The sequence below is a fragment of the Pseudophryne corroboree genome, unplaced genomic scaffold (genome assembly GCF_028390025.1).
Source record: "Pseudophryne corroboree isolate aPseCor3 unplaced genomic scaffold, aPseCor3.hap2 scaffold_142, whole genome shotgun sequence".
Taxonomy (NCBI): Eukaryota; Metazoa; Chordata; class Amphibia; order Anura; family Myobatrachidae; genus Pseudophryne; species Pseudophryne corroboree.
Genome location: NW_026968046.1, coordinates 449,922 through 464,082, shown reverse-complemented (window position 1 = coordinate 464,082; position 14,161 = coordinate 449,922). Strand labels below are relative to the sequence as shown.

The window sequence follows — 14,161 nt, the reverse complement described above, 5'->3', positions numbered from 1 at the left end:
AAGAGATCCAACTGAGGCAGCACAAGGGAACTCTCGAAAGAAGAACAAGGCTAGAGGAAGATCTGAGACAAATAAATCTGACTTTTACCAGAGCTGACCAGAGGAAAGCACAAACACAGTCCCCCACTACCACAAATAATGCAGTCGAGTTTCCCACATTTGGGGAAATCACAGGGGTCAGCATACCCAGAATGCAATGAATGAACCTCACCCTGGGAGAACAATCTTCATGACCATGGTATCGCCTATGCAAAATAAGTATGATTTGGGATAGGGCTGGGGAGGGCCGCTGCTCAGGCACATCTCTGTCAAGTAAAGGAGATTCAGCTGAGGCAGCACAAGGGAACTCTCATCTGGGGACAACAACTGCAGGGAGAACACATATTTTCATATAAAAATCTTGGTCATGCTCTGGTTTCTCTTCAGAACGAACAAATCTTTCGCCTCTTACTAAAGATTTCCGTGGAGAGGAGCAAAACCGAGTTTTATCTCAATTTTTGCATGCCCCATCTTTTTGGGGTTTCTTTTACCGGTTTAAAGATAGAATGAGTGTGCTTTAATGTAAGCTCATTTGCATAGAAATGACAGTAAATGTTTATTTATGTTCAAACAGAACTTTCTTGACCATGCTACTTGCTTTAAAGATCTGGGAGCACATGGAATACAGTACAAACCATGCTTATAGCAAGGAGAAGCCAGGTGAGAAATCTGCTTTCTTTCAAATTGGGCACTCACTTTGATCTGAATGAGGACTGCTGGCACAGCACTCAGGCGACAGGTGGAATCTTGGTCATGCTCTGGTTTCTCTTCAGAACGAACAAATCTTTCGCCTTTTATTAAAGATTATCCGTGGAGAGGAGCAAAACTGAATTTTATCTCAATTTTTGCATGCCCCATATTATTGGGGTTTCTTTTATCAGTTTAAAGACAGAACGAGTGTGCTTTCTTGTTAGCTTTAATGTAAGTTTATTTGCATAACAATGACAATAAATGTCTGTTTCTTTTCAAGCAGAACTTTCTTGACCATACTAATTGCTTGAAAGATCTGGGAGCACATGGAAAAGAGTACAAACCATGTTTATAGCAAGGGGAAGCCTGGTGAGAAATCTGCTTTCTTTCTTTCAAATTGGGTGCTCACTTTGAGCTGAATGAGGACTGCTGGCATGGCACTCAGGCGACAGGTGGAATCTTGGTCATGCTCTGGTTTCTCTTCAGAACGAACAAATCTTTCGCCTTTTACTAAAGATTTCCGTGGAGAGGAGCAAAACTGAGTTTTATCTCAATTTTTGCATGCCCCATATCATACCTCCCAACTGTCCCGATTTTCGCGGGACAGTCCCGTTTTTTGGGGACTGTCCCGCTGTCCCACCTGCGGGCCGCAGTGTCCCGCGGTGGGGAGGACAATTGGGAGGCTCTGTCTGTCGCTGCCCTGCTTAGCAGAGCAGCGGTGAATAGACGCTGTGCGCATGCGCACAGCGTCTATTCACTGAAGTCAGAGGGAGAGGTGGCATGCCAGCGGCTCACAGAGCGCTGGGCATGCCCGCTCAGTGCCGAAAACGGGGGCGTGACTCGCGATCGCGGGTCCTCCCGCGAAGCCACGCCCCCTTTTACTTAGGCCACACCCTTTTTGGGAGCGCGCGCGACTTCGCCGCGCGTGTGTCCCTTTTTGCGAGCCGACAAAGTTGGGAGGTATGCCCATATTATTGGGGTTTCTTTTATCAGTTTAAAGACAGAACGAGTTTGCTTTCTTGTTAGCTTTAATGTAAGTTTATTTGCATAACAATGACAGTAAATGTTTGTTTCTTTTCAAACAGAACTTTCTTGACCATGCTACTTGCTTGAAAGATCTGGGAGCACATGGAAAACAGTACAAACCATGCAGTATCACAAGAGCCTTTATTTGATCTTTCATGAAGATAGAGCAGAATTGAGGACACGTCAACAATTTCTGCCGAAGGTGGTTCATCTTTCCACATGGTGCCTTTGGCCACTGACACCTTCGTTGAGTCAAAGTCTCTGGCTGTGGTCAGAACTTTGAAAATTTATGTCACCAGAACGGTTCAGATTAGGAAAACAGAGGCTCTGTTTGTCCTGTATGCTCCCAAAAGGATTGGGTGTCCTGCTTCCATGTAGACCATTATGCGCTGGATCTGTGGTAAGATTCAGCATGCTCATTCCATGGCAGGATTGCCGTTACTGAATTAGGTGAAGACCCATTCTACTAGAAAGGTGGGTTCATCCTGGGCAGCTGGTCGGGGAGTCTCGGCATTGCAACTTTGCCGAGCAGCTATTTAGTAAACACTTTTGCTAAGTTTTACAAGTTTGATACCTTGGCCGATGATAACTTCAAGTTGGGTCATTCGGTGCTGCAGAGTCGTACGCACTCTTCCACCCGTTCAAGAGCTTTGGTATAACCCCATGGTTCTTAATGTGACCCCAGCATCCTCTAGGTCGTATGAGAAAATAGGATTTTAATACCTACCGGTAAATCCTTTTCTCTTAGTCTGTAGAGGATGCTGGGCACCCGTCCCAGTCCATACTGTGTCTGCAGTTATTACTTGTGGTTATACACATGTTGTGTTATGGTTCTGGTCAGCTTTTTGCTGCAATTGTTCATGCCGTTGGCTTGTGTTCTGTTGAATGCCACGTTCTGCGGCATGCTTAAGGTGTGAGCTGGTAAGATGCTCACCTTAGTTTAACAATAAATCCTTTCCTCGAAATGTCCGTCTCCATGGGCACAGTTCCTATAACTGGAGTCTGGAGGAGGGGCATAGAGGGAGGAGCCAGTTCACACCCTTTGATAGTCTTAAAGTGCCCATGTCTCTTGCGGATCCCGTCTATACCCCATGGTTCTTAATGTGACCCCAGCATCCTCTACGGACTAAGAGAAAAGGATGCCCTTGCGCACTATCCTGACTTCTCCTCCCGTCTGCTTACTTTGTGCCTTCCAACGCACAATGCAAACTACAGGTGGTGCTGCAGGGCCCACACCCTTTTACTTGCCTTACAGAACAGCTCTGGAGCTGTTACAGTGCCCAGCTGCTGCAAGAAATCAGCTTGAATGCTTCAGGGGAAGGGGCATGGCCAACATGAGCCCCACACCAAAGGAGGGTGGGGGTGTTTAATGAGAACTAGGGGTCATCCAAGCACTGCAAAAGGCCGCCATGCCCTGCACGCCCCTTTTCTCTTTTCATATGCAGATGAGGGTTCCAGCCAACTTTGGCCCACTGCTTGAATAACATCACTGTATGCAAATCCGTCTGCTGCAGACCTTCCCCCAGGAAGGCTTGTACTAGATGTTGCATATGGTTTGATATTTGATGGTGCTTCAGTATTAGGCAGCCTTCCGCCCTCCCATGTTCATCTGAAAAGATGTGGTCTCCCTGCAGTTGTTGTCCCCAGACGAGAGTTCCCTTGTGCTTCCTCAGTTGAATCTCCTTAACTTGACGGGGGAGGGGCTGCCCGAGCAGCCACCCTCCCCAGCCCTATCCCAACTCATACTTATTTTGCATATGAGATCTCTTGATCATGAAGATTGTTATCACAGGGTGAGGTTCATCCATTATATTTTAAAATAGGAAGGTACAAATTACATATTTGAATTGCATTTATGTGCTGGATTCAAATGTCCCCCCCCCCTTCCTTTCTCAATTGTGCCCGTCAGCAGCTATTCTAAGGTTGCTGCCAATGGGTGTGACACATTAATTTCTTCTGTGGGGTACACTGGACTCCACAAGGATTCACATTGGGGTGTAGAGTAGGATCTTGATCTGAGGCACCAACCGGCTCAAAGCTTTTGACTGTTCCCAAGATGCTCAGTGCATTCTCCTCTATAACCCCGCTTCCATGAACAGGGAGCTCAGTTTGTAGTTGGTGCCTTCAGTAGCAGGCCACTTAACAGGGGCCTGCCTCAGGCAGCCTATTCTTAGCTATAAATTTTGACAAGAAAAGAAGAACTTGTTTTATGAGAATCTACAAGGGCTGCAGCAGGCTAGGTCTAATAGACATCTTTACTGCAGCTTCATCACTCCCAGCGGCGCTGTATACTCCCGTGCCCTGGTTGCTGGGTCACTGCAGCGGAGGGTCCGGTTTCATCCTAAGGTCAGTCACACACACACCACCCTTCCGGATCACGAGGCCGCTGATGAAGGGGAGCGTGGCCGTAGGGGGTGGACCGTGTGCGCACTGGCGTGGACACTGATTACTGGGCAGCCGCTCCACTAGCCACCAGGTACAGTTAAGGAGCACAGGTCTGGGGGTTTTTCTCCTATATTAACCCAATTTTGTACTGCCCGCAGCGCATTGTGATAGGTAATAGGGCCTGATTCAGGTTGGATTGCAATCACAATAAGCGATCCAACTGCAAAAATTGCTAAGAGCATACGCATGTGCCTGCATTTTCTGCGGCACCCCGCAGAGAATGCGATCGCCTCTGCCTGTCAATCGGGGCGGGGGGGGATAGGTGGGTCAGCAACACTCCATTTCCAAGTCAGGGATGGAGCGGTGCGGGGGCAAGGCTTCAAAATGGGGTCTGCAACGGAGGAGACACAGGGGGCGTGGTCACAGCGGCTGTATGACATCACATTCAGCCGCTGTGATCACAAAAATGGTGGCGGCTTCCTGCGCGCACATACAGTCTGCACCAGCAGGAGGCTACACCATTTTTTATGATCACGCTGAACTGCAGTGCGACTGCAATTACAGCATGGTCAAGAAGGGAGGCGTCATGCTGGGTGGCCATGCCCTTTCACTGTGCAGGAGCCAGCACTGCTCACACACTAGTCCCCGGGTGCAGCCCCCAACCCCCGGGACACCCGGAGCAACAAAATGTAGATTCAGGCCACCAGGCCACGCCCCTACCTATGAAACCATGCCTCCTTTTTACCATTGCGCTGCTTATCTGCGCGCACTGCATTACAATCTCCCTCGCCACCTCTCTGGGTGTCACCAGTGATAGTGACACCTCTGCCATGCTTGTAGCAGCTGGTCCTAAGATCTACGCCTCAAGCCCTGAGTGTTTGCCCTTGTGACTTGTTGATCATCATAGCGAAGCAGATGCTTACAGAAAACTGCAGGGGCTTAGATTGAAAATAAAAAAATTGATGGGTATAAGGTAGAGAGGAGCGGGTTCGGTTCTCCGAGAACCGAATTCCCCACGAACTCCACGTTGTTTACACTGGTCCGAGGCAGGCTCGGTTGTTCCCGCCTGACTCGGAAAACCTGAACAAGGGAAAATGTCATCATCCCGCTGTCGGATTCTCGCGAGATTCGGATTCCATATAAAGAGCTGCTTGTTGCCGCCATTTTTACTCGTGCTTTGAAGAGAGAGCGGAATGGACGTGGCTATGTTCTCTCAGTGGAAATCTCAATATCAGTGCTCAGTATCAGTGGTTACTTATTGCTGCTCAGTAATACTAGTAGTGTGTCTCTCCTGCTCAGTGTCAGTTCTCAGTAGTATCCTCATCAGTGCTCAGTATCACTGCTCATTGTCTTGTGCTGCATTGTGGTGCTCAGCATACTACAGTACATTACTAATAGTCCAGTGCTGCATCTTGCTGCTCAGTGTCAGTTCTAGTATCCTCATCAGTGCTCACTATCACTGTTCATTGCATTTTGGTTTTCTGTATACTACAGTAACATAGTAATATAGTAACATATAGTAACATAGTTTTTGAGGTTGAATAGAGGCAAATTGCCCATCGTGTTCAACCTGTTTTAAGTTGTGATGATTCTACATACTTGCTGAATAATGTTTTATGACTAGTTAGCTACTATAACTCATGTTACCCCCGGATTAACCATGTTGATATTTTAAGTATTATAACCTTAGATAGCTTTTTCATTCAGAAATGTATCCATTCCTTTTTTAAATCCAATTACAGAGTCCGCCATTACCACCTTCCCTGGCAGGGAATTCCACATCCTGATTGCCCTAACAGTGAAGATCATAGTATCTCACCTGGCAGGTAAGTAGGAGTTGGGCTAGAGCTGTGGAGGATTGCTGCTCGGGCACCCCCTGTCAAGTGAAGGAGATCCAACTGAGGCAGCACAAGGGAACTCTCGAAAGAAGAACAAGGCTAGAGGAAGATCTGAGACAAAGAAATCTGACTTTTACCAGAGCTGACCAGAGGAAAGCACAAACACAGTCCCCCACTACCACAAATAATGCAGTCGAGTTTCCCACATTTGGGGAAATCACAGGGGTCAGCATACCCAGAATGCAATGAATGAACCTCACCCTGGGAGAACAATCTTCATGACCATGGTATCTCCTATGCAAAATAAGTATGATTTGGGATAGGGCTGGGGAGGGCCGCTGCTCAGGCACATCTCTGTCAAGTAAAGGAGATTCAACTGAGGCAGCACAAGGGAACTCTCATCTGGGGACAACAACTGCAGGGAGAACACATATTTTCAGATGAAAATCTTGGTCATGCTCTGGTTTCTCTTCAGAACGAACAAATCTTTCGCCTTTTACTAAAGATTTCCGTGGAGAGGAGCAAAACTGAGTTTTACCTCAATTTTTGCATGCCCCATCTTTTTGGATTTTCTTTTATCGGTTTAAAGATAGAATGAGTGTGCTTTAATGAAAGCTCATTTGCATAGAAATTACAGTAAATGTTTGTTTCTTTTCAAACAGAACTTTCTTGACCATGCTACTTGCTTGAAAGATCTGGGAGCACATGGAATACAGTACAAACCATGCTTATAGCAAGGAGAAGCCAGGTGAGAAATCTGCTTTCTTTCAAATTGGGCGCTCACTTTGATCTGAATGAGGACTGCTGGCATGGCACTCAGGCGACAGGTGGAATCTTGGTCATGCTCTGGTTTCTCTTCAGAATGAACAAATCTTTCGCCTTTTATTAAAGATTTCCGTGGAGAGGAGCAAAACTGAGTTTTATCTCAATTTTTGCATGCCCCATATTATTGGGGTTTCTTTTATCAGTTTAAAGACAGAACGAGTGTGCTTTCTTGTTGGCTTTAATGTAAGTTTATTTGTATAACAATGATAGTAAATGTCTGTTTCTTTTCAAACAGAACTTTCTTGACCATGCTACTTGCTTGAAAGATCTGGGAGCACATGGAAAAGAGTACAAACCATGCTTATAGCAAGGGGAAGCCTGGTGAGAAATCTGCTTTCTTTCTTTCAAATTGGGTGCTCACTTTGAGCTGAATGAGGACTGCTGGCATGGCACTCAGGCGACAGGTGGAATCTTGGTCATGCTCTGGTTTCTCTTCAGAACGAACAAATCTTTCGCCTTTTACTAAAGATTTCCGTGGAGAGGAGCAAAACTGAGTTTTATCTCAAATTTTGCATGCCCCATCTTATTGGGGTTTTATTTTATCTGTTTAAAGATAGAACGAGTGTGCTTTAATGTAAGCTCATTTGCATAGAAATGACAGTAAATGTTTGTTTCTTTTCAAACAGAACTTTCTTGACTATACTAATTGCTTGAAAGATCTGGGAACACATGGAAAAGAGTACAAACCATGTTTATAGCTAAGGGAAGCCTGGTGAGAAATCTGCTTTCTTTCTTTCAAATTGGGTGCTCACTTTGAGCTCAATGAGAACTGCTGGCATGGCACTCAGGCGACAGGTGGAATCTTGGTCATGCTCTGGTTTCTCTTCAGAACTAACAAATATTTCGCCTTTTATTAAAGATTTCCGTGGAGAGGAGCAAAACTGAGTTTTATCTCAATTTTTGCATGCCCCATATTATTGGGGTTTCTTTTATCAGTTTAAAGACAGAACGAGTGTGCTTTCTTGTTAGCTTTAATGTAAGTTGCCATAGATGCAGTGAAACACATGTGTAGGGCACGGCGTGTCCGCGTGTATTTGACTCATGTGAAATGTTATAAAACAAAAATATATGATTATGATGTTAGCTGTTAGTCTCCACTAATAGGGAATAGAAGCTGAGCTATAAGAAAGGAATACACTAGATATGATGTCACTTAGCAATTACAATGTCTAAAGTGCATACAGATAGCTACTAATAACTCTTGATAAGAAAGTATATCAGTGTGGGTATATTTATATGATGGGATATTGGGACTAGTGAATATATATCACTCCTGCTGTCCAGATTGGCAATAACCAGACAATTATGATAAGAGTAGAGATGTCACATGGGCTGCTATAGATATTAATTTAATGCTGTATGTGTCATTTGTTACAAATGGATACATTTTCTATGAGTCAGCCTAGCAGCTGCATGTTCTAACAGAACACTATCCTCACACAGAATCTGCTAACCTTGAGATAACTAAATGACAGTGTGTAACAGTCTCTTTACTATAAGACTGTTACAAAGTAATATATATATTTGAAGTCAGTCTAGCAGCTGTGTGTTCCAGCAGTTTATAAGACAAAGAAAATCTCCTATTGTGGAATCTAGACACATGGGACTGCTGGCCTGTGTCATACTATTTCTATGTAATACCAGTAACATGTATATAACTGTTACATAATTGTTACAAATGGATAAATCTTTGAGTCAGCCTAGCAGCTGCATGTCCTAACAGGACACCATAAATCCTTTACAGTGTAACAAATTGATTGGTAACACTTAAAGGCTGGAGAGCAGTTATATGCCTTACTAGCATACTCAATATACCACATTATTACACCAGTTACCACGATTATTGACAGCGCATTTGATATATTATATTACCCTCACACTGAGTCTGTTTACCTTTAGATAACTAAGTGACCGAATATGTAACAGTTTCTCTATCATAAGACTGTTACAAAGTGAGATAGATATATTTGGAAGTCAGTCAAACAGCTGTGTGTTTCAGCGGTTTATAAGAAAATTCCTCATTGTGGAATCTGGACCACTAAGGGTTATTATATATATAGCACATGGAATTGCCACATCTCCCTATATGATAATTTCATTACACTGTAACATAATAAGAATTAACTCTTTAACAGTGTAAATAGAGAGTAATGAATCTCTGACACATGGAATATATTATTTCTTAGATGAATTGGATAAACCATTATGACAGACACTTTGCTTCTTAATAAGAATTGAGGTGGCTATACCTCTAAGGAAAGCATTATTGCCTACGCCTAGATCAGATTAAATAAGATCTGGCTGAATATATGAAGGAAGGTTGCTATTTATATGAGAATTGGAATTGCTATATTCCTTAAGGCAACCCCACCGATTGATATATGTTGTCAATTAAGTATATCTGAACGGCTATATCTGGACCAGATTTAATAAGATCTGGCTGATTATATGAAGGAGGGCTGCTATTTATATTGGAATTGCCATATTCCTTAAGGCAACCGCACCTGTTGGTATATCTCGCCAATTAACTATATCTAAACAGCTAAATTAAAGCTATTCATCATTTTTTTAGTTTGGATATTAATAAATATGATCTTTCCATGATCCATAGAGATTTCCCTATCAAGTGATTCCTTATCCGATATAGAAAGCTATCCCCCTGTGGTATTGAATTTAGGAATATAGTCTTAGGGGACACAGAGAAATAAGTGATCCCCATCTACCTAAGCACCCCACAAATTGGAGGTTAGCTTACCGGTTATACTCAATCACCCCCACAAATTCGCCAATGGGGATGGCTTCCCGGGAGGTAACCCCTATTGAGTGAAGGGAGTATATAGGATACGACCCAGTGGTACCTGACGACATAGATACTAACAGCTATTTAATAACATTACGCTAGAAAGTGATTATTAGCAACATATATATCTATATAAACAACCCCGCCAGGGTTGTGCCTTCAAAAATAATCACACACGGACACGCTTTTTAAACCTTTTTTTCACATCTCTTTATTCTTCTTATGCACATGTATGTTAGTTCTGTGATTTTAACATTTATGTTTCACTGCAGTTTGGGATAATAATATTAATATTTATCCAATTTTAATACATACTTAATAAAGGTTATATTTTATGATTCATTCATTCTGTCCAGTGCGTCAACAGTGCAGATTTCTTCTTGTTTTTTCTCCCAAATTCTATAACAATGACAGTAAATGTTGTTTCTTTTCAAACAGAACTTTCTTGACCATGCTACTTGCTTGAAAGATCTGGGAGCACATGGAAAACAGTACAAACCATGCAGTATCACAAGAGCCTTTATTTGATCTTTCATGAAGATAGAGCAGAATTGAGGACACGTCAACAATTTCTGCCGAAGGTGGTTCATCTTTCCACATGGTGCCTTTGGCCACTGACACCTTCGTTGAGTCAAAGTCTCTGGCTGTGGTCAGAACTTTGAAAATTTATGTCACCAGAACGGTTCAGATTAGGAAAACAGAGGCTCTGTTTGTCCTGTATGCTCCCAACAGGATTGGGTGTCCTGCTTCCATGTAGACCATTATGCGCTGGATCTGTGGTAAGATTCAGCATGCTCATTCCATGGCAGGATTGCCATTACTGAATTAGGTGAAGACCCATTCTACTAGAAAGGTGGGTTCATCCTGGGCAGCTGGTCGGGGAGTCTCGGCATTGCAACTTTGCCGAGCAGCTATTTAGTAAACACTTTTGCTAAGTTTTACAAGTTTGATACCTTGGCTGATGATAACCTCAAGTTGGGTCATTCGGTGCTGCAGAGTCGTACGCACTCTCCCACCCGTTCAAGAGCTTTGGTATAACCCCATGGTTCTTAATGTGACCCCAGCATCCTCTAGGTCGTATGAGAAAATAGGATTTTAATACCTACTGGTAAATCCTTTTCTCTTAGTCCGTAGAGGATGCTGGGCACCCGTCCCAGTCCATACTGTGTCTGCAGTTATTACTTGTGGTTATACACATGTTATGTTATGGTTCTGGTCAGCTTTTTGCTGCAATTGTTCATGCCGTTGGCTTGTGTTCTGTTGAATGCCACGTTCTGCGGCATGCTTAAGGTGTGAGCTGGTAAGATGCTCACCTTAGTTTAACAATAAATCCTTTCCTCGAAATGTCCGTCTCCCTGGGCACAGTTCCTATAACTGGAGTCTGGAGGAGGGGCATAGAGGGAGGAGCCAGTTCACACCCTTTGAAAGTCTTAAAGTGCCCATGTCTCTTGCGGATCCCGTCTATACCCCATGGTTCTTAATGTGACCCCAGCATCCTCTACGGACTAAGAGAAAAGGATGCCCTTGCGCACTATCCTGACTTCTCCTCCCGTCTGCTTACTTTGTGCCTTCCAACGCACAATGCGAACTACAGGTGGTGCTGCAGGGCCCACACCCTTTTACTTGCCTTACAGAACAGCTCTGGAGCTGTTACAGTGCCCAGCTGCTGCAAGAAATCAGCTTGAATGCTTCAGGGGATGGGGCATGGCCAACATGAGCCCCACACCAAAGGAGGGTGGGGGTGTTTAATGCGAACTAGGGGTCATCCAAGCACCGCAAAAGGCCGCCATGCCCTGCATGCCCCTTTTCTCTTTTCATATGCAGATGAGGGTTCCAGCCAACTTTGGCCCACATCTTGGATGACATCACCGTATGCAAATCCGTCTTCTGCAGACCTTCCCCCAGGAATGCTTGTACTAGTTGTTGCATATGGTTTGATATTTGATGGTGCTTCAATATTAGGCAGCCTTCCACCCTCCCATGTTCATCTGAACAGATGTGGTCTCCCTGCAGTTGGTGTCCCCAGACGAGAGTTCCCTTGTGCGTCCTCAGTTGAATCTCCTTAACTTGACGGGGGAGGGGCTGCCCGAGCAGCCACCCTCCCCAGCCCTATCCCAACTCATACTTATTTTGCATATGAGATCTCTTGATCATGAAGATTGTTCTCACAGGGTGAGGTTCATCCATTATATTTTAAAATAGGAAGGTACAAATTACATATTTGAATTGCATCTATGTGCTGGATTCAAATGTACCCCCCCCCCCCCTTCCTTTCTCAATTGTGCCCGTCAGCAGCTATTCTAAGGTTGCTGCCAATGGGTGTGACACATTAATTTCTTCTGTGGGGTACACTGGACTCCACAAGGATTCACATTGGGGTGTAGAGTAGGATCTTGATCTGAGGCACCAACCGGCTCAAAGCTTTTGACTGTTCCCAAGATGCTCAGCGCATCCTCCTCTATAACCCCGCTTCCATGAACAGGGAGCTCAGTTTGTAGTTGGTGCCTTCAGTAGCAGGCCACTTAACAGGGGCCTGCCTCAGGCAGCCTATTCTTAGCTATTAATTTTGACAAGAAAAGAAGAACTTGTTTTATGAGAATCTACAAGGGCTGCAGCAGGCTAGGTCTAATAGACATCTTTACTGCAGCTTCATCACTCCCAGCGGCGCTGTATACTCCCGTGCCCTGGTTGCTGGGTCACTGCAGCGGAGGCTCCAGTTTCTTCCTAAGGTCAGTCACACACACACCGCCCTTCCGGATCACGAGGCCGCTGATGAAGGGGAGCGTGGCCGTAGGGGGTGGACCGTGTGCGCACTGGCGTGGACACTGATTACTGGGCAGCCGCTCCACTAGCCACCAGGTACAGATAAGGAGCACAGGTCTGGGAGTTTTACTCCTATATTAACCCAATTTTGTACTGCCCGCAGCGCATTGTGATAGGTAATAGGGCCTGATTCAGGTTGGAATGCAATCACAATAAGCGATCCAACTGCAAAATTTGCTAACAGCATACGCATGTGCCTGCATTTTCTGCGGCACCCCGCAGAGAATGCGATCGCCTCTGCCTGTCAATCGGGGCGGGGGGGGGAGAGGGGGGTCAGCAACACTCCATTTCCAAGTCAGGGATGGAGCGGTGCGGGGGCAAGGCTTCAAAATGGGGTCTGCAACGGAGGAGACACAGGGGGCGTGGTCACAGCGGCTGTATGACATCACATTCAGCCGCTGTGATCACAAAAATGGTGGCGGCTTCCTGCGCGCACATACAGTCTGCACCAGCAGGAGGCTACACCATTTTTTATGATCACGCTGAACTGCAGTGCGACTGCAATTACAGCATGGTCAAGAATGGAGGCGTCATGCTGGGTGGCCATGCCCTGTCACTGTGCAGGAGCCAGCACCGCACACACACTAGTCCCCGGGTGCAGCCCCCAACCCCCGGGACACCCGGAGCAACAAAATGTAGATTCAGGCCACCAGGCCACGCCCCTACCTATGAAACCATGCCTCCTTTTTACCATTGCACTGCTTATCTGCGCGCACTGCATTACAATCTCCCTCGCCACCTCTCTGGGTGTCACCAGTGATAGTGACACCTCTGCCATGCTTGTAGCAGCTGGTCCTAAGATCTACGCCTCAAGCCCTGAGTGTTTGCCCTTGTGACTTGTTGATCATCATAGCGAAGCAGATGCTTACAGAAAACTGCAGGGGCTTAGATTGAAAATAAAAAAATTGATGGGTATAAGGTAGAGAGGAGCGGGTTCGGTTCTCCGAGAACCGAATTCCCGACGAACTCCACGTGGTTTACACTGGTCCGAGGCAGGCTCGGTTGTTCCCGCCTGACTCGGAAAACCTGAACAAGGGAAAATGTCATCATCCCGCTGTCGGATTCTCGCGAGATTCGGATTCCATATAAAGAGCAGCGCGTTGCCGCCATTTTTACTCGTGCATTGAAGAGAGAGCGGAGAGGACGTGGCTATGTTCTCTCAGTGGAAATCTCAATATCAGTGCTCAGTATCAGTGGTTACTTATTGCTGCTCAGTAATACTAGTAGTGTGTCTCTCCTGCTCAGTGTCAGTTCTCAGTAGTATCCTCATCAGTGCTCAGTATCACTGCTCATTGTCTTGTGCTGCATTGTGGTGCTCAGCATACTACAGTACATTACTAATAGTCCAGTGCTGCATCTTGCTGCTCAGTGTCAGTTCTAGTATCCTCATCAGTGCTCACTATCACTGCTCATTACATTGTGGTGTTCTGTATACTACAGTAACATAGTAATATAGTAACATATAGTAACATAGTTTTTGAGGTTGAATAGAGGCAAATTGCCCATCGTGTTCAACCTGTTTTAAGTTGTGATGATTCTACATACTTGCTGAATAATGTTTTATGACTAGTTAGCTACTATAACTCATGTTACCCCCGGATTAACCATGTTGATATTTTAAGTATTATAACCTTGGATAGCTTTTTCATTCAGAAATGTATCCATTCCTTTTTTAAATCCAATTACAGAGTCCGCCATTACCACCTTCCCTGGCAGGGAATTCCACATCCTGATT

The 14,161-nt window shown here is 45.1% G+C and overlaps 9 non-coding genes across 9 annotated transcripts; 7 read left to right on the top strand and 2 right to left on the bottom strand.

Moving 5' to 3' along the window:
- Window positions 1-98: 98 nt before the first annotated feature.
- On the bottom strand, window positions 99-262 carry LOC134996193 (U1 spliceosomal RNA). The gene has a single exon (XR_010198898.1). It is a non-coding gene; the product is annotated as a U1 spliceosomal RNA (small nuclear RNA).
- A 144-nt stretch (window positions 263-406) lies between these two features.
- Window positions 407-522, top strand: LOC134996011 (U5 spliceosomal RNA). Its single transcript, XR_010198720.1, has one exon. It is a non-coding gene; the product is annotated as a U5 spliceosomal RNA (small nuclear RNA).
- A 270-nt stretch (window positions 523-792) lies between these two features.
- Window positions 793-909, top strand: LOC134996101 (U5 spliceosomal RNA). The gene has a single exon (XR_010198809.1). It is a non-coding gene; the product is annotated as a U5 spliceosomal RNA (small nuclear RNA).
- Window positions 910-1,195: 286 nt separating this feature from the next.
- LOC134996081 (U5 spliceosomal RNA) lies at window positions 1,196-1,308 on the top strand. Its single transcript, XR_010198789.1, has one exon. It is a non-coding gene; the product is annotated as a U5 spliceosomal RNA (small nuclear RNA).
- Window positions 1,309-6,125: 4,817 nt separating this feature from the next.
- Window positions 6,126-6,289, bottom strand: LOC134996357 (U1 spliceosomal RNA). Its single transcript, XR_010199057.1, has one exon. It is a non-coding gene; the product is annotated as a U1 spliceosomal RNA (small nuclear RNA).
- Window positions 6,290-6,433: 144 nt separating this feature from the next.
- On the top strand, window positions 6,434-6,549 carry LOC134996022 (U5 spliceosomal RNA). Its single transcript, XR_010198730.1, has one exon. It is a non-coding gene; the product is annotated as a U5 spliceosomal RNA (small nuclear RNA).
- Window positions 6,550-6,819: 270 nt separating this feature from the next.
- On the top strand, window positions 6,820-6,935 carry LOC134996027 (U5 spliceosomal RNA). The gene has a single exon (XR_010198735.1). It is a non-coding gene; the product is annotated as a U5 spliceosomal RNA (small nuclear RNA).
- A 286-nt stretch (window positions 6,936-7,221) lies between these two features.
- LOC134995969 (U5 spliceosomal RNA) lies at window positions 7,222-7,337 on the top strand. The gene has a single exon (XR_010198679.1). It is a non-coding gene; the product is annotated as a U5 spliceosomal RNA (small nuclear RNA).
- Window positions 7,338-7,612: 275 nt separating this feature from the next.
- LOC134996067 (U5 spliceosomal RNA) lies at window positions 7,613-7,728 on the top strand. The gene has a single exon (XR_010198775.1). It is a non-coding gene; the product is annotated as a U5 spliceosomal RNA (small nuclear RNA).
- Window positions 7,729-14,161: the final 6,433 nt, after the last annotated feature.